We start from the raw sequence: 26,861 nt of genomic DNA, 5'->3' as shown, positions 1-26,861 counted from the left end.
ATTTTCTCTACCTTTTTAAGCTCTGATGGTGATTAAAACGGCACTGTGCTAAGCGGGCCCTGTGTCGGAGCTGAGAGCCCACGCTTTAAGGCCCCTCTGCTGGCAAGAACAGCCTCCAGCCCCGAGCGGCTCCGGAGCCAAACCGCAGCCCTGAGGAACTGAAGGCGTTGTGGTCAAGCTGAAGCCTCATCTCCTGGCCAGCAGAGCAGCATCTCGGCCACAAATGTCTCAGGCACCTTTGTTAACTCGAGCTCTCTTCCCACCCTTGTGCTTGCTCCTGCTCCTGCTCCCAAACGGTCCCAAATGTTGAGCTGGCTCCTGCCATGGGCACAGTCGAACACTGAGCTCCCTCTGCTACCCACTCCTCTTCAAACAGACGTGATGCCAGTATCTCTGTGCACCACAGAAGGTGCCCACAGTCACTAACGAGGCACTAGGAGCGTTAATTCAGCTGCTACGGGGTAGGTTCCAGGTTGGCTCCTTAGAGCGGCCTCAGTCACAGCATTCAACTGTCTTCTGCCGAAGGCTTCCCTCAAGCGGAACAACAAAACTTCACAGAAACAGAAGCAAACGTTTGACAAATGCCAGCCAAAAGGGTTATGTGATGAGCTCAGTAGCTGCCGACATCCCCTCTCCAGCCCACCCAAAAATGTGGGGCACAGAGAAGCAGCTGCGTGAGCCGTAAGAATACAAAGTCATAAGAATACCAAAAAAAAGTCCTATCAGCCAAACTGGGTCAAGCCCAGATTAGTCCTTATGAAACCTAAATCCAGAACTCAACCCCCTATAATTAAGGGCAATAAAATCAGCGATTTGTCTTGCTAGCACCGGGTTTTTCGTAAAGGTTTCACCTCTGAAGACGCTTGCTGTGGTCACTGTCTCAGGACTGGCGTTTGTTCCACAGTCTGAGGTTGGTCACAGCCGGGGCTGACCCACCAGGTACAGATGACCCAACTACCAAGGGAACAGGGACGTTCCCATCTTATTCCACTTAATTCCGAGCTTCCACTTCAGCAGCTGAAGCTACGTCAGATGCTCCTGTTCTCCAAACCAGCGCCGTCACCAGCACGGCCCACGTTTAACAACCTCGCCTCCAGTCCCTCAGCCAGGCAGAACCACACGGTCTATTTACAGCCACACCGAGATATTCTGAATTCTTCCAGCAATTCACTGCTCGCTCATCCTCTCAGGAAGCAATCAGGTTTCCAGCCTGCAAGATCTCTATCTTGCTGGAGGCCAAGGGAGCCCACAGCTCTCCTGCACGAGGCTACACAGGCTCCAAATCCCGTCCAGGGCACGGAGACCCTTTGGAAGCAGCCAGATGAAAAGAGCAGGTTCAAACCCTCGGTGCTACAGGCAGTGTTTAGCTGCTGCCTTCGCAGCAAGCCCCCCAGAGCCAGCTTCTGCCTCTGAAACAATCACAAACGTCAGCTCTCAGCAGGGCTCCTCAAGCCGTGGTTTTTCCGACTGCTGCTTCAGGCTGGAGAGGTCCCACTTCAAGCTGCAGAGATTAAGATTAAGAAAACCCTGCGTTTGCATCAGCTTCCTTAACAAACTTCCCTCAATTATACAAGGCCAGGAGTCCTCAGAAAGTGGTTTTTGTGTTTAGAGAAAAAGCAGACACTGCTGGAGGCTTCTGCAGAGACCACGAGAAGGGGAGATTTTAAGAGCGTCACCCTTTCAGGAACCAGCCTGCTGCTTTCGACGCGTGTTTTATTATTGCATTTCAAATCCGAACTCCTGAACGCAGCTAAGTCGGAAGTTCCGACACCGGGACTCGGTAAAACAGCTGGGCTGCTTCATTGTCACAGCCCAGCCGTTTCGTTTCACGTTTGCCTCACAGCTGAGAAACCAAGACGGGAGCTCGGGGCCAGCTGCGCAGGGTGACTCAGCTCCGGGTTGGTGCCACGGCCGCTTCACTCCCTTGTGTCGATGCCGGCCCACGAGGCAGGCCAGGAATGGTCCACGGTGCTGGTTACAACACTTTGGTAGCTGGCAAGGAGAAAGAGATGAGTCGCGGGGCTGTCAGCTCCCCGTTTGGCTTCCCCAGGGCACAGACATCACCCTTCGTAATATCGGCACAGTCACCGTCACACAGGGCTCCGTTCCCATCCCTCCTCCCATCCAGTCCAATATCACTTCTGCCTCGAAAGCAGCCCTGAAGGACAAGCCTTTTCTAAAGCCTTTTTCTCAATCTTCTCAATTTTCTCAAATCGGAGCAAGCTCTAAGCCCAGCCCCAGGACCCCCCCCCAGGACTCCGCACGCCCCCCGCAGCAAGTACCGAAGCCTGAAGCCCTGAGCGAACATCTCAGACGCCGCTGCTGCTGCCTGCCTTCGAGCAGGACACGTGGGGATTCTTCTCGTCCTGCAAGCAAGGGCCCAAGGAGGGCTGAAACCCAGGAGATTTATGAATCCCCATGCTGGGGAGAAGTGGCTCGGAAAGTCACTCACCTAAAAAGAGCAGGCGTGCTCCAGGTGTGAGGCTGTCCTGCTGCCTGGAACACCCCAAACCTCCCATTTACCTGCGGGCTCCAGCTACCAGGGGAGCTTTTGGACAAGTTTTCGGAGCAGAAAAGCCGAGGAGATGAGCTCACATGGAGCCGGACAGCAGACTGGTAGCAGAAACAGACCTCTGCCCTTGAGTCCCTGCCCAGGGGCGCAGGGACATCTTGGTTTTGACATCTCTCCGCTTGAGAAAAGCCAACCTGAAGCCTAGGCAAGCTCAGTAAAAAGCTGTGGTTCCGTAACCACATTTTCCTTTATTTATGTTTTTGTCTTTCTTGTTGCTGTGTAAGAAAACCGCAACAGCCACAAAGCAACCGACTGCGCATGGAACGGTGTCGTGTTAGCAGAAAGGAAAAAAAAAAAAACAAATAGGAGGGAGGAGAGAGGAGAGCAAACGGACGGCTTCTTTTCAGCTTACTTCTGGAAAATTAGGGATAAACAACACCACCGCAATCCGTGTATTTTCACCTTTTTTTTTTTTTCTTTTTAAGTAGGAAAGAACGTTCTCGTCTCTCTCCACGTGTATTTGCAGTGTTCATGGCTCGCAGGTCAGTATCAGGCTTCACCCTGGTCCTATTACTGGGAAAAAACCATTTAACCCCCGCATCTGCCCTGCCTTCACCTTTTGGCAACAGGGAACAGATCACAAATGTCAGTGTTATTTTTTACTCATTTATACCTAGACTCTAAAGAGGCAATTAAGAGTAACTTCACTGAAACCAGCAGATATCCAGGGCTTTAAAAACCTCTGGGAATGCACCGAAGCTCTCAGACCTGTAATTCTGGAGCTGCAAGCTCCGCATGCAGACAGAGGACTCCACCACTGCACAGATCTCCAGCCCCAACGCCCTGCCTTGAGCTCAGACGTTCCCTTCTGTGTTTCAGAGTCCTGGGGAGAGCACCCAGCAAAGATCCAACACCGGGATCAGAGAATGAAGATGCTGCAATGATTTTATCTTGATAGCCACGTGTTTTGAATGACAGCATCTCCTTTTTTTAAAGCAATCAGGAGATGCCACTTACTGCATCCCAGGAACCTCATGCAGAAGTTTTGCCATCAAGCTCAAGAAACAGCAAAAGTCACGGACCGAGAACACAGTGGTTGTGGGGTTCTCTCCAGGGGAAAGGCCTGGGGGGCTTTTTAAGTCTGACCCATCCAGTGGCAGTCAGGATATCCCTACAAGATTGCACGGAGCGGCTCCTGAAGGAACAGCAGCCCCCACTTCCAGCAGGACGCACTCTGCCCCGGCAAAGCCTTCTGCTGCAGCGGAGGGGAACAACTTCAGATCTGTTGCAACTTGAATTCCTAAATATAGCCCCGGGCTATGAGGCAAGAGAATGACAGGCTGTAATTCCCAGCTTGCTCTGGGGAGCAACGGGCAGTGCCAAGAACGTCAAATGTGGCAGCAGCCACGCATTTCAAATAGCACTGTTTCATAAATTATTATTGATCCTAAAGGGGCAGCCCCTTTCGCTTATCAATATCTCGATTCCTGAAGTGTGGGAGACAGAAGGATTTGGCCAACCTCTTTTCAGCGGTCTGTGGGGCCAGGACAAGGGGCAATGGCCACAAAATGGAGCCCAGAAGTTCCGCACCAACATGCGAAAGAACCTCTTCCCGGTGAGGGTGACGGAGCCCTGGGACAGGCTGCCCAGGGAGGTTGCGGAGTCTCCTTCTCTGGAGATATCCAAGGCCCGTCTGGACGCCTCCCTGGGCAGCCTGCTCTAGGGAACTGCTTGTGGGGGGGCTTGGACCCGATGGTCTCTGGAGGTCCCTTCCAACCCCTACACTTCTGTGATTCCCGAGCCCCTGAGCACCTGCTCTGCACCACCAGAGAGCTCCCCGCTGTCAAATCCCACACGGACACAGCCTGTACTCGAGAAAGGGAATGCACAAAAAGGGTGGGGATGTGCGGGGAAGGGGAGGAGGGAGCAGTTCTCAGCAGCTCACATCCTCTGCTTTATTTGCCTTAGAGGAGATTTAAGCACTAATTACTAAATGAAACAATCACGGCTGGTAGCAGCCCCTCCTTCCTCTCGCTTCCTGGAATTGTGTCTGGATCCTCCGAGGCTGCTCCCACCCTCCCCTGCACAAATAGGTGCCTGTGCCTTTACCAGACCCACTTTCAATCCCCTGCTGATCCCCCACCTGTCCCTGGGACACGTTAACACCCCTGTCACCCTCCCAGGATCCTGCCCTTGCCTTTTCCTTGTCAGAGGATTTTAGCCCTAGGACCAAAGGTTGCTCAGGCTTAACCTTGCTCTCATCCCCCCGCCCAGCTCTTTGCTGGCTCACAACAAATGCTGACTCCACCGTAAGCACACTAACCAAACCCCACAAACCTCCAATGATCCTCTGCTTCCCAAGCATTCAGACAACGGGGTATTAAACACTGGGGCTGACAGTGTTGCGCCCACTTGCGTTTTGCTTGCATCATGCACGCCGACAGGAGACAAGCTCCAGAATTGGCTGGGTGACTTTTGCTCCCTGCTTTTTCTCCAAATGAGGACTGGAAGAGAGCAGCTTCGTTCACTTCTTTTCGTGACTCGCTGGGAGATCCTTGGAGAGCAGGTGAAGTAATTAAGCCATTTGTTCCGTATGTACGCTCGATGACTCCAGCCACCGCAAAGGAGAGTTAAGAGATGATTCAGACATTAGTTTTGATTCATAGCATCACAGAATCATGTAGGCTGGAATAGAAATTCAGAGGTCAGCTAGTCCCACCTCCTGCCCAAAGCAGGTCCAGTTGCCCAGGGCCATGTCTACTCCATTTCTGAGTATCTCCAAGCAACTTGATCCCACGTATGAAATGGCATTTTTCCAAAGGAGCTGTTCAAGTTAGTAAAACTGTAAGTAATCAGAAGCCCACATCTGCAACCAGTTAATACTAAGGGAAGCTCCAGTACTAAGGGAAGCTACTTGTAGGATTCTGCTAACTGCTTTGGCACACCTGGATCCTAAGCTCACTCAAGAGCAACTCTTCCTTTGGAAGCTCCCAGCTTCTACCGTGGTTTGATTGTTAAGAAAACTTAAGGAAAATAAATAAAGGTCTGCAGTTCCTTTAAGGACTGTGCAAAGTGCAGAACGCACACAGCAAGCCCAGCAGCAGACAGCTGACGTGCACACTTTGTCTGGTGCTGAAAAAAAGCCCAAAAAACCCCTCTCACCCTTCTGATCACATGAAACTGCAACCACTCAACTGGAATCCAAGGCTGCAGCTCTAAAAATAGAGGCTCGCTCAAGCTGATTAACATTTCAGTTTGAACCCTTAATGCAGAATTAAAACTTCAGCTGAGGCCACTGGCAACACCACAGCGCGGGATCAGCACTCTCCTTTTTGGGTTGCTACTCACAAACAGCACTGAGAGCTCTTTGCCTCCTGCATGTGCACTTCTGTATGCCAGCTCCCACAAAACCTGTCAAAAATGAAGATGAACACGCTACTCACAATTATAGCACGACCGACACACCCAGCCGTGGAACAAAACCCTCTTCCAAACACTACAACACTCGCCGTCCCTCCTGCACGAAGCCAGGGTTAAGTCAGCTCTCGTGGTCCTGTGGCTGCCTGCCCAGCTCGAGGCCAACCTTCTGTCCTTCTGCCATGCACGAAGCTCCTTCTTATCAGTTCCAGGGAAACTGGAGGGATGATCCATCATATCTCGGGAGAGCTGCAGGATTCTGGCGACCCTTTGGCGCTTAGGTCCTGTACCAAATGCTGACTTGTCAGCTCAAGGTGTCTCCATGTCGGAAGAGGATGAGGGTTAAGGCTTCAAACCCTTGCAAGGGTCTGGGTCACACATACGTGGTGCAGATGTACTCACTGCACACGCAGCAGGGCGAAATTCAGTGGCTGTAGAAAGAAACTTGTCTTTTTGCAAAGGATGTCTGTACCTCTGGGGCACTGCTCCAGCTCAGAAACAGGGCTACAAAAACAGGGGCAAAATTAAAAACGAGTCTCTCATGACTCTGCATTCAGCCGTCAGCAAAGAGCATGACTGGGAGAGGATGCTACCATATAACGGGTAAGGAAACGTACCAAGGCCAGGCCAGCAGCAGTGCGCAGGAGAGCATTCTCTGATGAGCATCCCCCAAAATCCAGGGATGCGTGACTCCCCGGGCTGAGCAGCCCCCTTCCCAGCAGGGCAGGCCAGCTGTGAAAGTACCGAACGCCCAGGAAGATGGCAAGGCTTTACTTCCAGCTCGGGGAAACTGCTCGGTTTCCGATTTTTACAGCTTAGCACCAGAATTGAAATCAAGGTCAGGGAACAGGGCCTAGAACTGCAGCTTCCAAAGCATCATTTATTCATCAGCTTGCATCCTCACACAGATGCTTTGGAAAGTCTCCACTGAATGAAGTAAGGACTACTGGATGATCTAGGAGTCGGCCTGAATCTGCCCTTCACCCGACACATTTCAAGCACAAAGCTGCCCTCTTTATCGCGGTGCTTTGGGCCTGAAGGGCAGAAAGATTTGTGCAGGCTCCACTCCGGCACCGACCCACAGTGGGACCCCGAGGAGGCCACTTGGCCTCCTGCGTTCCCCCCTACCACAACCAAATTAAGGTCCTTCACGTTTAGAAGTTCCTTGATGACTATTTAAGACAAATCATCGAGTGGTGGGAAGCCTCACGGGCTGGTTAGAGAAATCCAGAGTCCTGCCCAAAGCCAGGTCCCTGCGCATCACCCAGAAAAAAGCAGCCGGAGATTGAGAGGGAGGGAGGGACGCGGACAGAAGTCGTGCTGCAGCACATGGTGAAGGTGTTCAGGGTGTTCAAGTCCCACTAAAACGCAAGCGCTTCTGCCATTAGAGGCTGATACCTACAGAAACGAATCCATTTTGATTTCAGCACCTGATTGCACGGTGCCATCCTCCGCCCCATCACTAGCTAAGCCAGCAGACACAAGTTACCCCTGAACACGGAGGGACTTGCACCTACAGATCTCGCAACAGAAAAGAAAACAAAAATCCAGAGGCACAGAAAGCCACTCGCACAAAAACATGCCACGAACCATCAGCACAGCTTGGAAAAAATTCCTCTAAGCTGCTTACAGCTCCCACATCTCCCCACAGGACCGGGTCATTCTTCAGAGTATTTTTCATCAAAGTTCTGGGCCGTAGTTAATCCACATTTCAAGAAGTTTTTCGTACAGCCTTCCACATAAATGTTACATTGTCTTCAGCCTTAAAAAAACCTCTTCTTTTTTAAATAATCCCCCACAGCACTGCAGGAACAGCGAGCAACATGCTGCAAACACGTGCAAATCACAGCGCACCTCTCACAAGGCAGAAGAACGAGGCCAGCCGCTTTAATTTCACCGTGCAAAGGCAAAAAAAAAAATAGATTAAATGGGCATCACGAATCGAGGAACACGCGTCCTGTTTCAAAAACTTCTTGCGGTGTGAATAATAAAAGGTGCTCGGCGAGATGGGGATTTTGACAGCACCGCTTGAAACGGAAAACAACATCACACAGCAGCCAGCGGAGGTGGTGCTCCCACTGCTTAGGTACAAAGCAGCAAGGCGAGGGAGCGGGCGGCGTTAAGGATGCGCGAGCGCGAGTGGCAGCGCCCCGAACAAAAGAGATGGCACTGTTACTCCGGCTCAGCCCTTCCCTGCGTTCTGCGGGCCGTGCCAGACCGGGAGAGAGCCACGGGAGGGACGATGGCACGTTGCACGGGTTCCGTTTGGGGCCGCGAAGACGACAGCCCATTGTAAAGGCCTGGCTTAGATGGAACACGGCTTATTTTCCTGAGCCAGAAATGCCCCCGAGGTCACCTGGCAGAAATAACACACGTTATTTGCACTGCTCCCTCTACTCCCCACCAACTGCTTCCATCTCTTTCTCCCAATTTTAGCTTAGCAGCCTCTTTTGTGTCTCAAAATACCTGGCCATCCACGGTCCCCTCTGCCGCTCTTTCCAACCAGCGTACAGGGATGCAACAAGGACGTGCCACCTCCCTCTGCTTTGCCTCAGCACTACACGATGCTGCACAGGGCTGTGTTACATCTGGGGCTGGGAATCTGTTGGGGCATACTAGTTTTTGAGCACCCTTACACATTGTAAAACATCACTTTATATATGGCAAAAAAAATAACACGTCTGTTAGCCTTCAAGTACATTAACTATATATGGATATATTTGAAGATAATAAAGAAAAATGTTGACACCTATTTAAAAAACACAAAACCTCAGTGACAACCTTAAACTGAACAGAGGGGATTGTAAGTCAGTTTTCACAAAAAGCTTATAAATAAAAGGAGAAAACAACCTCAGAGTCCTTAAGCCAACTGTTTTGGCAGATCGCAAACAGAAGGTGATGTAGTGCAACATCTTTTAAGCCTCATCAAACGTGACTCCATAATCTGCCTTTCACTCCTCATTCCATACCGGAAGGGCTGATCTGAAGGCACACAACGTAACGAGAAGCAGTACAAAACACGCCAGTCGCCACCTTCACGAGACCGAGGTTCTCCTGCATCCCCAGGCTGTAGCAGTGGCTGCAAGAACAGGCAACAAGCGAATCACGGCCTGCAGGAAGAGACAGATGCCATCCAAGCAGCCACACTGTACATACGTGCACACATAAAGCCGGTCCAGCCCTCAAATTGTGTTTTGGGGGCAGAGTTTTCAATTTATTCCTTGTGTCACAAGGAAACACTTCCAAGAGCTGTAAGCAGCAGTGCTGCAACGAGGCAGCGCTCCCCATCAGCAGTTGCTGCCCTTCATCTCCCACCTTCCCTGCAGCACACAAGCCCTGAGGCTGGGGAACCGATTCTTCTTCTCAAGCAGCCGGATCAGCCCTGCACTCAGCAGTACCGTCTGGTCCAAACCCTTTGCAGAGGGAGAACTGACCAAACTGTGCACGACAAGCAAAGCAGCTTAGCCACCCTGACAGCCTTCAGCCCTCTCTACGATTTCCCTTTTCCTTCTCGCCCTTCCCATTATTTAATCAATTATTTTTGTGACTACATTACCACCTCACTGGCGTTAATGAACCTCTTCTTGCAACCGTCCCAAATGACAGACACACATCATCAGCTCTGCCATAAAGACAAGAAAGTCACGATACAAAGGGACAGGTCAGCAGAATTATGTACTGACCCCAGACTTCCAAGTGCCAGTCCAATGCCTCAGTTACCAATAAAAGACTATTAAAAATCCCCTATAAAATGAAATAGTTCTTGAAAACAACCTAGGAAAAACACTGTTAAAGACAGCCCACCGCCAGCAGCGAGCTGGTTGTGGAGTGCCCATCCGAAACAGCTGGCTTGGATTTTGCTTTCCCCAGGGTACAATTATCTTCAAAACTGCAGAGCAGAGGACTCTCAAAATAGCGCTTACAGCCGACGCTCGCGCCACGCCAAGGCGGGGATGCAGCCTGTTGAAAATCTGAGCCTCTGCAGGCTGAAGGCAGGTCGCGACCTTGCACGCCGGGAGCTGCATCCAAATCCGCCGAGATGCTGCGGTTCTCAGACGCGCCCCGAGTGTCCTTCTCCCAGCCGGCTCTGAAGCTGAGAGGGGAAGGCACAGCTCGTGATGCCTTCAGCTCATCAGCAGCTCTTAGCCCCGCTGATGAGCGGCAAGAGGCTGTACAGCGTGTAAGGTTGTCAGCCGCTCCACCTGCCTTGTACTACCAATACAATCTTTACTATTGCGCAAAGGAAACAGATTTTGGTAATCTGGCTCCTCTCAGCGCAAACTGCCCCTCCTAGCTTTGCTTCCATCCATTTCAAAGCACCTTGGGAATCATTAAGGAGCCCCAGGAATATCCCAGACTTCACAACATCCCTAGAGTGTTTGGGGATAGCGTAACTTTTATTCATCAGCATGCAGGAAGCATCACTGTGCAGCCACTACTCTCGGACCTCAGGCCAGAAGTGCAGAACCTCACAGCACGCACCAGCTCCAGCGCAGGGCTGGTCCCACCTATTGCCTGCCAAAGGGCGGTAACCAGCCCGTGGTGGTGAAAGCCCTTCCCCAGGATCCCAGAAGACTTCCAAGCAACAGCCTGTTATTGTTATTCAAAATATTGATCACCAGCAAAACCCGAGCCCCCCGACAGCAGCTGTCTCTTATCCGTGCGTGGCTGCATGCACTCCACAATGGCCAGGCGCCCCCGCAGTTATTTCTGCCCCGAGTTAAGAGCTTGTTTCACAGCAAGATTAACAACAAATCTGCAACCTGTACACTCTGCAGGGACTGGGCATTTCCAGGAGAAAGGCTGACATTTACATACGTCACGTTGCAGCCACGGAGAGGAGGGACCAGCAGCACAGCCACTGCTCCTCTGCAGCTGAAAGACGCAGACGGGACAACCCCAGCACTATCACGAGCAGTCCATGTTCAAAGGCCTTACCACCACGGTATATTTGTAACCTTACGAATCTATTGCCTGCCCTAAAGAGAAAAAATATATACATACATGTACAGAAACACGTTACTTCTGTCTCAGCACCATCCTGTTGCTGTCGCTGATAACGCTGCCGTCAGCACACACCAAGCCCGGCGCTCCCTTTCACGTGCCTTCCTCTGTAATCACCCTGGCACCAGTGGCACCAGCACATGGTAAAAACCAAGCACAATGCTTGCCCTTAAAAAGGTGACACCGGTTGTTATCGTTTCAGAGGGGGCCACTGACTACATGGAGAAACATCACCCTCTGAAAGTAAGATAGCAGGGGAATCGGCAGCTTGGCAACATGTCCTCCTGCCTTTCGAGTCAGAACAACTTCCAGCCCTTCAGAACAAGAAAAAAACATGTTAAACACAGCCTTAGAAAGTAAAGCTTTCTTCCTGATCAGCGACAAATAAAGAGAGTCGATGCCTACCGTTCGGAGTAACCACGGGATGTGCTAGCAACTCCAGAGCTCTTATTACAGCTCTTCAATTCATTCTCACTCAAGGTGCCACACAGCGGTGACAGAGAGGTGTCAGCTGTCACACGGCACAATGCAGGAAACCCAAAACATCCACGAGAGCAGCCGAGATAAGAATCAATCCTTATTCAGCTGTGACATGCTCCTTTTGTGCTCTCGTGGAAGCAGCTCATTATAATAATAAAGCCGGGTTAAAAAAATATCCACAAGTGCTCATCAATACCGCACAGAAATATTACTTACAGGCAGCTTACAATAATTGCTCCCAAGGAAACGAATGCCAAGCTGGTTACACGAGGAACAACCACGGTATCCACACGAGGCTCCAGCACTCCCAGGCTCCAGATACTCGGGAGAGAAGAGCAGCTAGTCATGGGTTTGTTGGGTACGGTCCCTCTGCAGAAACCTCAAACACTTCGTGCAGATAGCATCTCTCTCCCCCTGGGTTATTTGTCTAGACATATTTTAATTAAATGGCATAATTCTGGTCACTGATGTGGTGAAAATCATTTAGTTTATTTTAATCAGGTCTCTTGGTCTGCACTGCTGCAGCTTCCCGAGCTGTACGTCACGGCCCTGACAGGTCAGAGGCAGGCTTTAGGCAGGTCCCGGGCAGGAAGGTGGAGCCCACGACCCGTGTGCCTACCACGGGATCAACTCAGCGCGGGTCCCAGCACCTCCAGCACACTCAGGAACGGGATATCCACAAAAATCCACTTGGTGGCCCTTTCAGCCACTTCAGCCATTTCGGCCACTCAGCGCCGGGCCTGCATGGTCTCTGTGGAGAAAGCATTTTGGAAGCCACATCACCAGACCAAGCCGTCCGTGTCCTCACCCCCTCAAAGGCCCATCTCCCCTTAGGAACAGGGTGGTGGTGGTGTGGGGAAAGCACAAATACAGCCTCCTGCGGGGCCGGCAGCGCTGCGAGCCAGGCTCCTGCCCTACTGGATGGCTGGGGCCGAGCTCTGCCGCTCCGAATTCCACCCACAGCCCAACTTCAAAGCGGAGCTGGGCCTACAGGTCTGGTTAGGCGCTGAAAAGAGACCCGCAGCTTGTCACAAAATCCAGTGCGTGCCCTCACGGGGTGGTGATGGCTCCTCAAAGATTTTCACCAGGATGAGCCAAAACCTTCCCCCCGGCCACCTTCAGGAGTCGTTTCAGCGTCCTCAGACGTTCAGAAAAACAGCGCAGATAGAAGGTGCTCGGATTTTGTGCATCGTGGGGAGAGAACTGAGCCTCCTCCACATGCAGAAGGGAGAGCGAGCAAACTGCAAGGCTTTCCCTCTGAGCCTGCCCAAGTACTTTTGACTTCTAAAGGAGCCCTTGGAGGTTTGAACACAGAATCCACCAGAACCTCTGTCTTAATTCACCAGTAAATAAAGCTCGGAGAATTAGCGTGGAAGAAAGGGGGGAAACACAGGGCCCAATTACCTTTTTTATTGTTATTTATTTATTTAAGCAGCACTTAAAGCCCTCTGAAATGGAAAGGAGACTCTCATTAGCCTGGCACCATACAGGATGAGATAAGTCTTCTGCAGAGAAAACTATCATCTGAACCGCAAGATGAAAGGCTCACTGCACCTCTTCCAGCAGGAGGTAGGACGAGGCAGAGCAGGGCTGACAACGAACACGGGGGCTTCGCAGGGCCAGGTAATCACCGCAGCCACGAGCAGCTCTCTGACGAGTCTATGAACACGGAATTTCACCAGGTACTGAACAAAAAGAATAAATAAAAACGCACGGAATACCCACCCACAGGAAATTCACCTTTGCAGTTCGTAACAAGAAGGCCCTCTTGCCTTTATGGTCTTAATTTTAAAAGCTTCACCAAGAAGCCTGCTGGGGAAGTGCACACGGCCTCTTCTGGATTCAATGGTTCATTTGTCCAGCCTGGAGGACAGGCACCCACACAGCCTAACACCCAGCGCTGGACGCAAAGCACGACCACAAGACTTCTTCCAAATCCTATTAGAGAAGCACAGGCTGCCTGCCATAGTGAGTTCAAACCAAGGAGAGGAGCCCAAATTCACACAACACTCGCAAGCACGGAAATCACACACAGCAGCTGAGCACGATCCGTAAGTCGAAGCAGTCTTCCACAGGTCAGACTCGTGATTGACTCAACGCCAACCAACACGATAACCCTGGGACAGGTAAGCTGGGAAGCTTGATTTTATTGCTGCTTTTGTTACACTGAGCAAAGAGCCGCTGAACAGCTCCGACTCGGCCAACCCACACCATGAAACTTGAAAAGCTTCTTGAGCTTCCCCAACCCTCTTGCTGCCGAGGGATACAGACAGCATCTCTCAAGAGTAAAGCTCCACTTGGCCACTTCCTCGCTCGGGTTTCATTGAGACACATATCCTGCTGCTTGGCAGGGCCAGATAAGGAGAGACCTGATCCCGGCGGTTTTGTAATCTGCCCATTCTCGTCCAGCTGGGTCCTGTCTCTGCTCCCTTTCTGCCAGGCTCGGGCAGAGCAGCAGCCCTCGAACTGGCGCGGTTGCCAATGGTTCGCCACCAACCAGAGGCCGATTTCCTACTTAGCGATCCCTGGAGTCTACAGAGAAAGAAAGGAGCTATTAAAAGGAGACGGCATGGATGAGAAACAGATTGAACTTGCAGCAGAACTGTTTCTCCTAAAGTGAGCCTGGTTTGCTAGGAGCCCAGCAGGGCAAAGCGGCAGAGCCACCTTGCACAAACACTGCCCAAAAGAGCCCAAAAGCTCGCAGCGAGCCCACTCGAGCACCCCTGAACGCCAGGCAGGGTGCAGCAGGCCAGATTTCCCCAAAGCCTTTCTCCCCGAATCCCTGTATGGCCAGGAAGGAACTACAGCCCGCCCGTGGCACCTCTGATGATGTTCCCACATGTCCTGGCACTCGTGGGGGCTGTACACATCTTTTGGAAGAAGCATAAGCAAGCAAAATTCAGGTAGGGTCACTAGAAAGCTGCGGGACATTGCCACAAGAACAAATGAATCAAACCTTGTCTCGTCACCAAATGCAAATTCTGTTCATTGCTAACCTTAAGTTTACCTGCAGTTCAACAAAGGATTTGTCATTTTCAGACCCAAAACTTGTGCTGCGTTATCACCCACCATTGTACAACAACACTCGAGCCAGTGGCTTTGCCAGAGCTGCCTGCACTAACTGGCAGCCCCCCGGACTTTCAGATGCTCGGGACACCGCAGTTTTCTGCTCCAGCTCCAGGCCAGCTCCAGTTGCTGCAGCCACTGCTCAGCTGGTGTCCTCGAACAGCACGCCACTGAAACCCTCTGCTTTATTTTGCACGCAGATTTAATTAGTTCTAGGAGCCAGCCAGCATAGAGTCATTCACATAATTTGTCAAAACTCATCATTGTGCCTATAAATATCTTCAGGCTGGCAATTCTGTATAAATACAATAAAATTCAATTAATTGTGCAGAGCTTTACATAAGCCAATATAGCTGAAACGTCTTAATATCCTTCCTCTCTGCATAGCGTGCTCCTTTTGCTATCAGTAAGTATCAAAGCCGTGGCTCACAATCGCAGCACCTTCCCTAGGGTCAAGGAACACCTATTAATGGCGTTTTTACAGGTTTTTCTAACTACTTACACTCGGCGTTAGCTCTCTGTGGAGTTATTAAACATCCGTCTGGAAACTCAGCAGAGTGGACCGTGCAAAGCAAGCCTCAAAGTGCAGATGTTTGACGAGGGTTTCTTTCGGCAACACTCAGAGGGAAAAGGAAAACCCACCATGGGAAACCCATCATAAACTACGTTCATGGAAGGCCCCGCAAGTTCACAAGTGTTCGTCCCATCTGTGTACGGTTACAAAGCCACGTCCTGATTTCTATGACATTACTCCAAAGAAATGGAACATACAGAGCTTCTGATTGTGACACTCCGTCTGCTGCTGAGAGCTCACGGAGCCCCAATTCCGAACTGATGTACTGTGGAGCTTGGAATCCAGACAAAGCACGGCTGCCATCGCTCCAAAAAGCCACCGGGGGAAAAGGAGAAAGGAGCAATGAGAGCCACGAGCTTCTGATAACTTTAAGAAGGAAGAAAGATCTCATTTTGCTTAATTTGAGGCAACACCTTTTACTGGAACGGGAGTGATAGACCCAGGGTGGTCACAAACAATTGCGTCCAGAAGCAATCACTGGAAGCAACCTTTAATTAGTTTGCCAGGCTGGGCTAGGTAATTACATCACGAACTTGTTCTAGGAGCCAGTCTATTCCAGGCCATGGTACCAGACCTGGGCACTGTCCCTGTAATTTCCTATTAGTTTTCCTTTTATTTTAGTTAAAGACAAAAAGCAGGAGTTTGGCTTTATAAGCTGAGATGTTCCACCTTAACGGATTTTTCCCCTTTCTGACAATCTGACATCTTGTGTGTGGGAGGGGAGGATATACTCCTGTTTGGTGCATCAAGATTCTGCTAATTACAAGAACCTTACTACTCCAGAGAGATCACTGGGATGTTACCCAGGACAAGTACGATGCACTAACCCTACCCGTGCTCCCAAACACGTTGGGCTGCACTCCGGTCTTGCTTCTCTAGGCTGCCCTCACCCAGCTGGAAGGCTTCCTAACTAACTCAACAGTTATCGACAGAAACAACAGCACAATGGAACTTCTTTACCCGCTGGGTGAAAAACCTGCAGTGTTTACTCCCTCCGACCGCTTCATTACGTGCTCACACCTATCACACCAGTGTCACCACGGGAATTACAGCAGCCTGAGAAAGCTCTCAGTAAACAGGAGCCAATTAGCCACCAGGCGGAGGGAACAGGCTCTCCCTTACACCTCCCTTTCTCCGGGGCTGCCAGCAGAGGGGCCGATCCTGCTGTCACCACCCGGTAGCGCTGAGAGCGGCCGATGCAGAGCTGAAAGCAGAGATGGACCAACCCTGCTGCAAGACGCATGCTGCTGAGGCCTCTGCACAAAGCACGAGCTGCAGAACCTGCAACCAAGTGGTTCTTCGAAGGAAAGGTGGCATTGTACAGTGGGATATCAAAAAAAAAAAACTGACCTGGGAAAGCTCTCCAGCAGATAAAATTTAAGCCTAGAAACCAGGAGATGAGATGTCCGTTCGCAGTCCTGCCAACAAGCTCCTGGTGAACATGACAAAATCCCTTCCATGTGCCAACCTCCAGTGATTCCTGTCCTTGCTCCTTTCCTTTTGCTCAGCTGCAGTGGAAGCTCTCCAGAGCAACGACCACCTTCTTGCTAGGAGCTGACATCGTGCCCCACGAATCGTGTTGCCCACCTGGACCAGATCTTGCTGCCTTTTTTCAAGCATAAAGAGCAAGTGCAATTCATCCGGCAACTCGACGGACGAGGAGAAGCCAGACCAGCCAAAGGTGTTCCCAGAAAAGCTGTTCCCATCAAGGAGATGCCTCCTAAATCCCAGTCCCTACCCCACAGCACCCAGGAGCCCCTCCTGCCTCGAGGAAAATCCCAGTTCCTCCTGCACTGCCTGCTTTGAGTCGCACAAACCGAAGTCAGCTTGGCACTAAAAATGCAAAGCTGCCCTGCAGCAAAGGATAATTCACAGTAGCATTATCTTCAATTCACTGGCTTACTGTTAATTTGGGCTGAACGGTGGGGGGGGGGAGCATTAGCAAAGACAAAAATAAGCAGATTTGCTTATTAACCACATTGAACAAGAGATGTATTTAAAAAAAAAAAAAAACGTAAGGAGGGAGGGGGGATGAAAAGCGGGATGTGAAAGAAGCAGGCGCTGGAACAGCATGGCTAATGTCAACCATGAAATGTAACCCCTGCTGGGACAATTTGAAAGACAGAAGAGGCAGGCTTTTTAGCATTAACTGTTTGATTGCTCTGCTTCAGATGCATCTATCTGGTATCACATGAGGAACAGGACTTCCATTTACCCTGCAGATCATTCTCACAAGCTCCAGACTTGAACTAGCACTGAGGACAACAAATAAACTCACTCCGCTCTGGAAACTACTCTGCTGCCTCACAGTTGATCAAGACACACCGCACAAGAGACACTGGGAAACAAATAATATACCCAAGAGCCCTTAACAATGCTCCAGCTACGCATTTACACAAGCTTTCAGGCCATTATTTGGTTTACCTTTATTCCAAATACTCAAAGCTCTGTGGAAGGCACGTTCTGTCCCATTCCGGGATTAGTTTCTAGTCCCACTAAAGCCAGCGAGGATTTTTGCATAGGCTGAAATAAGGAACTCGTCGAGCACGTCTGCGAACATTGCACTTGCTCAACAATCTGCAATGACAACACGTCCCCATGACATCAGAAATCCAGCCTCTCCCTCGAATTCAGCAGCTTTGCACCTCTGGTTAGAAACAAGGCGGCTGGTCCAGAGGCTCCCGAGGACTGGCGTTCTCTGCGACACCCGGGTCCTGCCATCACCTGCTACCGCTGAGCAGCTTCCTTCCTCGGAAAGAGCGAGATGTAATTAGTGCCAGACACTTCTGTGCAAATTCTTGCCTAATAAGGAAAAATGTCAGGCATCCTTACTGCCTCCCCATCCCGGTGCTCGTTTCGTTTTGTTCCACTTACTGTTCCTTTCTTCAGGTTTTTCATAGAACCAATAAGGTTGGGAAGACCTTCAAGATCTTCAGTTTGGGTCTAGAGCTGAAACAGGTCTTGAACTACAAGTAGAAATAAACATTTAAAGAGCAGCCCCCAAAAGCCTTGCAAACCCATTCCTTCAGTAGCTCCATTCTTTCTGCATTGGCAAATTATTTTTATTTATATAATTTTAAGAATTGCATCGCAATAGTAATTTCAGCGGGATTACTGCCCAGGTACAAGGGGACCGATCCCTGAAGCCGATCCTTGCGCAGAGCTCCTGTTGCAACGACTGCCAGAAAGCAATGGGCGGGGATGGGAGAAAGAGCCTCTGCCTCTCAGCAGAACAGAAGGGAAGACATCGGACCAGGTACTGGGGTTTGCCCTGCTGCGCTTCCCTAAGTGCACACTCCTGGGGTTTGTTAGTTCGCAGCAAGCCGGAGCTTACTGCGATTTAGAAGCTCTCACAAATGGGAACTGAAACCCAAAGGATAAAACCTGGTGTTTACGAGATTCCTAGGCATGTAATTTCACTATGTTTACAGTCTCCTCCAAAGGCACAACTCATGTACATAAATTAAGTCAGGCACAAGTTTAACTGGTTGTAATATCAGGGGCTAGATCACTTACTCAAGGTCACATTCAGAGTAGCTGGAAGAGATAAAAATGGAAATGGGACCTCAAATCCCAAACCAATGCCTTAACCATGCGGCTGTTCTTTTCCTCACACTGCAGAGGGAAGGAGAAGTCATTCAAAGACCACGGGTTTCAAGTGGGATTTAAATAACAAAACTCTTATTTCGAGACAATTTTCAAATCTATCTGTTCCTTTCCAACTTTATGCAATGAATGTTTGGTTTTAAAAGCTGATGAAAGCTGTTGTCTCAGTTCCCCACAGTAGACAGCAGCTAACAACAGTATTTGTGCAGTCGCTCACTGAGGATTTCCCAAATGGATCTACTTCTGCACCTCAGAACTCAGAAATGCAGAGGCAGGCTAAAAATATACGTATATATATTGCTGAACAACTTCTATAGGACGCTTCTTCGAAAACCTGAGATGTCCTAAAAAAATGGCGTTATGCAAACCTAGCAGCTCTCCAGGACAGTGGATGGAACCCCTCAGCACACGGATTTATGGAAATATAATATATAGTTACAGGGCTGCACAGCTTCTAAGTCCTCAGCAGGCGGAGAAGTCGGGGCTTTCTGCTAGGAAAAGCTCGAGCCCCTGATTGACACCCGGAGATTCACACGCCGTTTGTTCCAACGCTGCCTGCTCTGTGCAGGAACAGCATGTCTTCTTTGTCTCCTCCTTTCCTAATCATCTGGATAATTACTATTGAAATTAACAGGAAATATTCAAGGGACGCGTGGAATCAAACTATTTTTCTTTGTGCCACATAGCTTTCCCTACAGCTGTAAGGTTTCATTGTAAAAAAGAAATAACAGCGCCGTCCCTTTCTGATCCCCTCCTGCCAACGGCAGAGGGGTTACCAGCACTGAAGGGGCCTTTTGTACCTGAAAAGCAAACCAAAGCCACCACTCCCATTTTCTGTAGAGCCACATGGCAACGTGGCTCTACAAAATCAGTGACCATTAGTGCTCCTCTGCAGGCATCCCAATAACTGATGTCGTATCTCCAGCACCTAGCTCTGGTCGCACCGTGCTAGTTCATAATTTTGTGGGTGAGGACTGCCCTCGGACACCTGTTAGGATGGATGATGACTTTATTTTGCTGTCGTGGGGGAACGCTGTCATTTCAGTAAGGTATCTAATAGCAACCTCTGCCTTCGTTAGGAATAACATTCCCTCGAGTTCAAACAATACATAATCAGCAACAAAGCAGACGTAGCTAGGATGCCAGAACCGGTAATCAGGAAGAGAAAAAGCAAAGTGGGAGAGGAAGGGGAAAGAAATGTCACTTCTCCCCCCCGTGCGCACATGAAAGAGGTTTGATTAGATTAGCTACACTGTGCATTTGCTAATTGCCTCTCAGTGTAAGATTAGCTGTAGCCAAATTTTGTTATCCTAGGTAATCACGACGAGATGCGCACAATGACGAATTACCCCGAACAGCGAGTCTTCGTAGGCAGTTCACACCAAACAGCAAACACGAACACCCAGTGTCCTCAGAAAATCCCCCTTACAGCAAGCCAAGGTACGGACTTCTGCAGACACACCCCAAATTGCACTCTTTGGGATCACGGAATCATAGCAGCAAGACAATTTGGACAAGAGGGAATGGCCTCGAGTTGTACCAAGGGAGGTTCAGGTTGGAAATTAGGAGACATTTCTTCTCAGGAGTGGTCAGTAGCCCAGGGGGTGGTGGAGTCACCATCCCTGGGGGTAGATGTGGTGCTTAGGGACATGGTTTAGTGGGTGACACTGGTGGTAGGGGGTGGTTGGACCAGATGACCTCAGAGGTCTTTTCCAACCCTAATGATTCTATGAAAGCCAGCATTTAAATGCTGAGCTGACTACCTGCACTTCTGAGGACTTCTCTCTTGCTCTTTTCCAAGGAGTGGGATTACCAGAACCTAAGGAACCGGGCACTGGTCTAGAAGGCAAGAGTTCAGGAGTCCATGTGCACGTGCAGTGAAGATCTCACGGATCCTAGACTTATACTTATCCCTTAATTCCCCAGACCAGCTTGGGAAAAGAGCTTTGCCTTCGAGCATTTTCTTAATAATATTCTTCATCTGTCAGTGAGGAAGTGGATTTAATGGCAGCCACAGAGCAGCTCTTCAAAACTTTCCCTCTGAACTGATTTGCTGCAGTGGGACACGGCCAGATCCAGGTCTATGTCTACCCCAACCAGGCCCGTGACACTTCTCTACTCCAGCATCCATTTTTTTTTCCTCGTTTTGGATGCAAAGATATTAATAGTTCCCAACCAGAAAGCATTTACCCCAATTCTAACCTCAATTCTTTGGTTAAACATGAAGAAGTTCAGTAACGTTCCCAACATTACCTCCTACTGGAGACCAGCTGAAGCACTCAATGTCTGCCGCAGATCAGCCAGCTTGCCCTCAGGACAGAGGAGACAGAGCAAATTTTTGCAATAGACAACAAGAAGAGGTGACAGCTGTACTCTTCTCACCTCTCAAGTAAAATTTTCCATCTCTAAATTGGTGCCAAAATACATTAACCTCATCAAATAAACATATACTGTAGGACAGAGAGATTACATGACATATCCCAGGAGACACAGCGAGACAGGCATAAAGGGAGACAACATTTCGAGCTCTCCAAGCCTTCACAGAAAGATGCATGCACACAACTCATACCAGACAGAATCGTTGTGGATGCACCAGTACAGACAGAGATGAATTAAAACTGACTTCTCAACTGAGGAGGAAAGAGGTTTTTAAGAGGAATATACGCTCAACCTCCGTGAAGCTTCTTTTCGCATGCAAAAACTGCACCAAAACCCAGCTTTCAAACGAAAGCCAAGTCTGCACCGACGGCAGAGTGAGGTCTCGCGATGCCAAGCCTCTAAGTGCAAAGCCGTCGATGTTAACAGCAGCAGGAACCTCAGTCAATTAATTCTCGTGTACAAAGATGCTGCCTGGGCTGCCAAGGTTGCTGTGACAGAAAAAAAAAAGGAAAAAAAACACAGCTTTAATCAAGGTGCACTGCGTAAATACATGGAACGGCACAAACCCAGAGTTAAAAGGCCATCTTACAGGCAAAGCCACTGCACACGAACACCGTGAAAGCGCCATCCTTAAAAGACTTGTTCCTTAAAACCCTTAAGAGCCACGTTCCCATTCAGGTGAGCAGCTGACCAGCCAGCCTCTGCCTGCAGCAGAGACACACTCCCACCCAAATCAGAAATCCCCCCATGCCTAGGCATGGTCTTCACCGGTTGCACTGCTGTCAAAGCCAAGAATGTCGCTCCTCGCTTCACCCACACGGTAAGAAAGAGCCAGAGTGCTGTGCAAGAAGGAGTTGCCATCTCCTTCACAAATGATGGAAGAGGCAAAAGTACATCTGATACCCAAATGGTACGTAGCAAGGGTTAAGGTGAAGGGGTTCTCTTATTCCCTCAGGTGTTTCACCGCAACAGCTGAAATGCTGGATTTCTTCCCATCCTTAGTGGCATATTGTAACCTTGGTGGAATTTCCTCCCCAGAGATTTTCACAATGCTTCATCTCACCAAGGCCACAGAAACAACCGAAAGCCATCATTATTCCCTCAAGCAAACCCCATCTCAGTGACTTCCATTTAACGTGGAGATAACCCACAACACAACCATGGGCAAATATTTAGGTCATTCCTTCCTCAAACGCTGTAAATTCCTCTGTATTTGCCCAGCAGCTTGTCTCAACTGATTACAGTCCCCGGCAGAAATTGGAGGACAAGCCTCCAGTAGTCTGCGCTCAGAACTGGGACCCCAGAGCAGCATCAGCAAAATCACCGGGCACATCCTCCCCCTTTCCCAACGTGCTCATTAAACCATGAGCTGGTGCTTAATTGATCTAGAAAATGCCATTCTAGCGGCAGGCCAAGCCAAACGTCCTTCTCTAAAAAAGCGAGCAGTAACCGGATGGGAAAAGCACAGCCTAAAAAATATATATATATATATATATATAAATATATAAAAGCTTTTACATCGCATGCACACTTAAAATCTTCTCTTGGCTCAAAAACTGAACAGAGGTGAAGGGCAGAGGAAGACCAGAGACCTGCGTGCCCACACCACACCCCCCTGCCCTCCACCTCAGCAATGATATTCCTGAGACTCGTTCAGCATTTTGCAGCTCAGAGGGGAGCGTATTTTCACTATATTATGTGCTCACACAAACACGCACGTAGAGGACAAAGGAATCGGACCAGAACATCCTGCAGACACACAGATGGTTACAGGCACCTCTTTCTCCCTGGAGAAGCAAGGATGACTAACAAAAGGGCTATGCATTTTTACATGACACTGTATTTCCACTGGAAAAGCCAGTTATCTGTTCACAAGCCGATGAAAGTTTCAGCCCAAGGGGTAACTTCCACCTTGAGGTTATTATCATAGAACAAGAAAAAATTAGTATCTAAAAGGGTCTTCTCAGGAGCTACCTGGATGCAGCCGTTGAATTCACGAGTTATCTGGAGAGCAGACTCGGCCTCTTCATATTTTTCTCCAGGAGGTTCATCCACCTGCCAATTTTTGGAGGGTGTGTAAGGAGAGGCATTTTTGTGCTTGTGTACTCTCAAAGTAAAAGAGGGCCAGAAAACAGTGGGAGCTGCCATGAACTCAGAGGAAAAAAAAACATGTTACTATCACCAGATGCTCCTTCCTTGAGAATCCCTCTTAGGAATTTGTCTTTAACACGTTGAAATGTTGATTCATGATGAGAAATTATCTTCCGAAATACTTCAACAGGCTGGTTAGGAACTACATCTAACACCGTTCTGCGGCCCGTAGAAGATCTGGGCATGTCTGAAGCTAACCTAAAGTAAAGTCTACGTATCGTGGTGGCGTAGCACGCAGAGGTAAAGCCCTGGGCTTACACGCACGCCGACACGGCATGCTTTAAAAGCAGGCTTTCTCAGTTCTGTTTTTTCACGGGGTCAGTGAAAAAGGTACGGATATGGTTTGAGAAGCGAAGATGAGACTGAGTGTTGTTCTGCAGGGAAGGGACGTTTTTACAACTCCAAATAATTTATTATCAGCAACAAGCTCTTCAACAGATATTTTGATTCAATTAACATTCGGCTTCTAATTGCTATAATGGCTTTGTGAGCTGAACAAACAACGCAGACACGTTTAAAAGCACCACTGCCTGCATTCACTGCTAAACCTTTGAACAAAAGAAAAACGAGGCATACAACCTGTCTTGAAACTCTCGAATAAGCAAGCGAGACTGCATTTCTGAACATTAATGGTGAGCTGCTGGGGACTGGTTCTCCTCTGACTTCCCGGGAAGCAGCCAGACCTACCCTGCATGATTATGAAAAAACAACACACTCTGCTGGGACAGGAAAAACAGACAAGTTGAATCATCTGCCCAGATTCAGCACCCCAGCCAAGTGAATAAAAGCAAACACAGATTAAACAAACAGTAAAACTGATATTAGAGATTGTCAAGAAAACTTTCCTCCCCCTTTTCATTTTCCTAATCCACCTACTCAGTGTATCTGCTCTGAAAACAGTTCTTTGGAACCGGGGTCACACACACTGCGACCTTGCAAAATCCTTCACAAATGGCTGTGCTTAAACCAAATCTAAATATGTTTTTCTCATTAGCTACATGGAGAGGGATTTCAAAATGCTGCCTACCGAGGGCCGCGGTACTCTGACATTTACTCAAGACTACCAGAGCAGAGGATTCACTTACGGACAAATCCCTTCTCGCAAGAGTATCTTAATCACTTACCCCAATGGTATCCTGTAATATCACAATTAGAGCACATAAAGCAGGCGTTTAGCAAAAGATGAGGCTGTTTTCTTGATAAATAACATAGCCAAAGAAAAGATACGATCCTGGATATTGTAAGTAACTGTCCAAAAAACTGCACCAGGAAAGATTTCTGCTCAGTACAATCTAGTAGTTTACAGACTTCAGCTTTAGTAAACCACACGGAAAAAAAAAGCAAAAAGAATGCAAACAACAGAGCCAATTGGGAGAAACTGCGAGGCATAAGAAAGCTTAAAAAATAATACTACAGGACCAAGTAATATTGATGTGTTTCAATTCCGTGCCGTGTCCTGTTTCACCAGAGGCCATTCACCTCATCTCCATTATTCAGTACAGCCAAGCCACCGAAAACATTCAAACAAAGGATGGGAAACAGCACCACATGCTCCGTATACAACAGGCTGAGCCCTGTCAGGAGCAGGGCAAAGCTAGATTTCAAGGAACAAAGGACAAATTAAGTCTATCTGCAGCCATCAGTTGCTGAAAGGATGCTATCGCTGTTTGTGCCTTCTCAGGTTCTCCTCGGGCGTTTCAGCACGAGGTGCTCAGCATTGCTCCGGTTTGTACGGATGTCAAAGCAAAAGGAACCCTCCAAACTTACTTGCTGACCTCAGGATCATCTGGTGCAGACAGAACAAAGCTGGCTTTACCTCCAGTATGCGCAAAATAGGTGCTCAAGTCACTCAAATCTCGATCGAGCCATCTTCCTTCTCCCACTAAGACAGAAAATAGGAACGAAACTCTTCTAGATCCTGACTTTACTCGGGAAGTTTCGTACTTGCCACTTAGCTTCCTCTCTCTGACTTTCTTCCCAAATAGACCCCGGAAATCTCTGCGTAATAACCTGTGTGAAGGGCTGCGTCGGGTGAGGCAGCACCGTCATTTGGATCCGTCAGCTGATTCTAGTGGCTTCTCTTCCAGTAACGTAGGGCACGTTAAGAGAGGTAGGAGCCTGCTAAGAAAGGGGATCAGGGCTTAATGGCTTTAAGATATTTGATCTTAATTGACTTTGGATAGGACTGGACACCAACACCTCTTATGCTGCTCAAAGTCTCAAGGATAATGCTGCTCCTTTTCAGCTTACCATAAACACAGAGAGAAAACATCCACCTGCAGAAGCTTTAAGTAAATTTAAATCAGAAAAGCTTGCCATGTTGCAAACACGAGCTGAAAAAGTCATACACCACAAAAGGAGATGCTTCCTTTGGAATACAAGCTTCAGCCTTCCTCATTTCAAAGGCCGGTGACCAGGCTGTGAACACAGTTCGTTGCTGAAATCGAAAATAATCGTCCCACACATGTTAAAATTGCACCAAGTAGCATTAAAGGCAGTGCAATGGGGAGACTACAAAATACTGTGAGTTACCTGAGGTCTAGCACGTTCTCAAGGCAAACATCAGCTGCATAAAGGCACTGCTGGATACTCTTACTCAACATTTATTTGCAATGAAAGAATTACAGTAAAACAGAGAGACTGTGAGAATAGCCAGAACTTAAGGGGGGAAAAAATCATCGTTTGGAAGAATTTCACATAGAGATGAAGGCTGAAAATCTACTGTTGATCGTATCAAGCACAACAACAACGTAGCTAATGAGCCAAATACACTGGAACCCCAACCACTGCGGAAAAAAAAAAAAAGAGAAAGGAAGTAATTTTAATTATCAAGACTTTAAATTGAAACAGCCATTGTGATTCCTGAAAGAGAAGTCTAGCAGTGAGGCCATACATGGAAAAATCACAACCTGCGTTTCATAAACACCCCCTGGACAACCGTTCCACCTAGCGCTGTGGCACAAGAGTTGAAATAAATGGCTGGGGCTCCCGACGGATCCTCTGGAGGTACTAATCAGAAGGATAATTGCCCAGGTTGCACAGAGTCACGGCAACACCTCTCAGACTGCACTTCAAGTGCGATCTCACATGCAAGCACGCACAAGGCTATTTTCCAAAATGCCAGACATGCGCTTGAAGGCAAGCAGAATTCAAGGGGAAGGAGCCTGCTGGACTCAGCTCAACTCTACAATGGAAATCTTTACAGGTTTTAATACTGCACGTAAACGAATTCCTGAATTCAAAATTGTAATCTATTTCGTTGCTACTTATGGTCGATTCCTAAGAGCTGAACGTGGATCTCCTCCTGGTGCCTAGCTGCCTGCTCATTCTCCTGTGCCAGTCTAGAACGGTGATAATCTTTCAAAAAACATTATTAATAAATCCCATTTAATTCAAGCCACTTCGCAGGCCAATTTTCATTAGCAAGTTCATAGATAAGTTGCCGAACTTGAATCCTATCGAGATGGTTAATGCTCCCAGCAGCCGTACAGGCTGGGTGTATGCTGAAGCCTGAGCACTGGAAGAAAAAAAAAAGAGGGAAAAAAAAAAGTGCACACAGTATGGGGAGGGTTTCATTAAACGAACAGTAGTAAACTTGTTTTTCTAACTTGTCCCACTGCAGATCACTAGCCACAGGAAGCAGACCAAACCTGATGTATCCCTTTAGCATGT

The 26,861-nt window shown here is 48.8% G+C and overlaps 1 protein-coding gene across 2 annotated transcripts in view; it reads right to left on the bottom strand.

The window, feature by feature from the left end:
• The window catches only part of DVL1 (dishevelled segment polarity protein 1), an 83,945-nt gene that overhangs the window by 48,340 nt on the left and 8,744 nt on the right, over nucleotides 1-26,861 (bottom strand). The gene's annotated exons all lie outside the window — the stretch shown is intronic.

The sequence above is a fragment of the Cygnus atratus genome, chromosome 21 (assembly GCF_013377495.2).
Source record: "Cygnus atratus isolate AKBS03 ecotype Queensland, Australia chromosome 21, CAtr_DNAZoo_HiC_assembly, whole genome shotgun sequence".
In the NCBI taxonomy this organism is placed as follows: Eukaryota; Metazoa; Chordata; class Aves; order Anseriformes; family Anatidae; genus Cygnus; species Cygnus atratus.
Note: the sequence above shows the minus strand (reverse complement) of the source record. Positions and strands in the feature narration are given on the sequence as shown.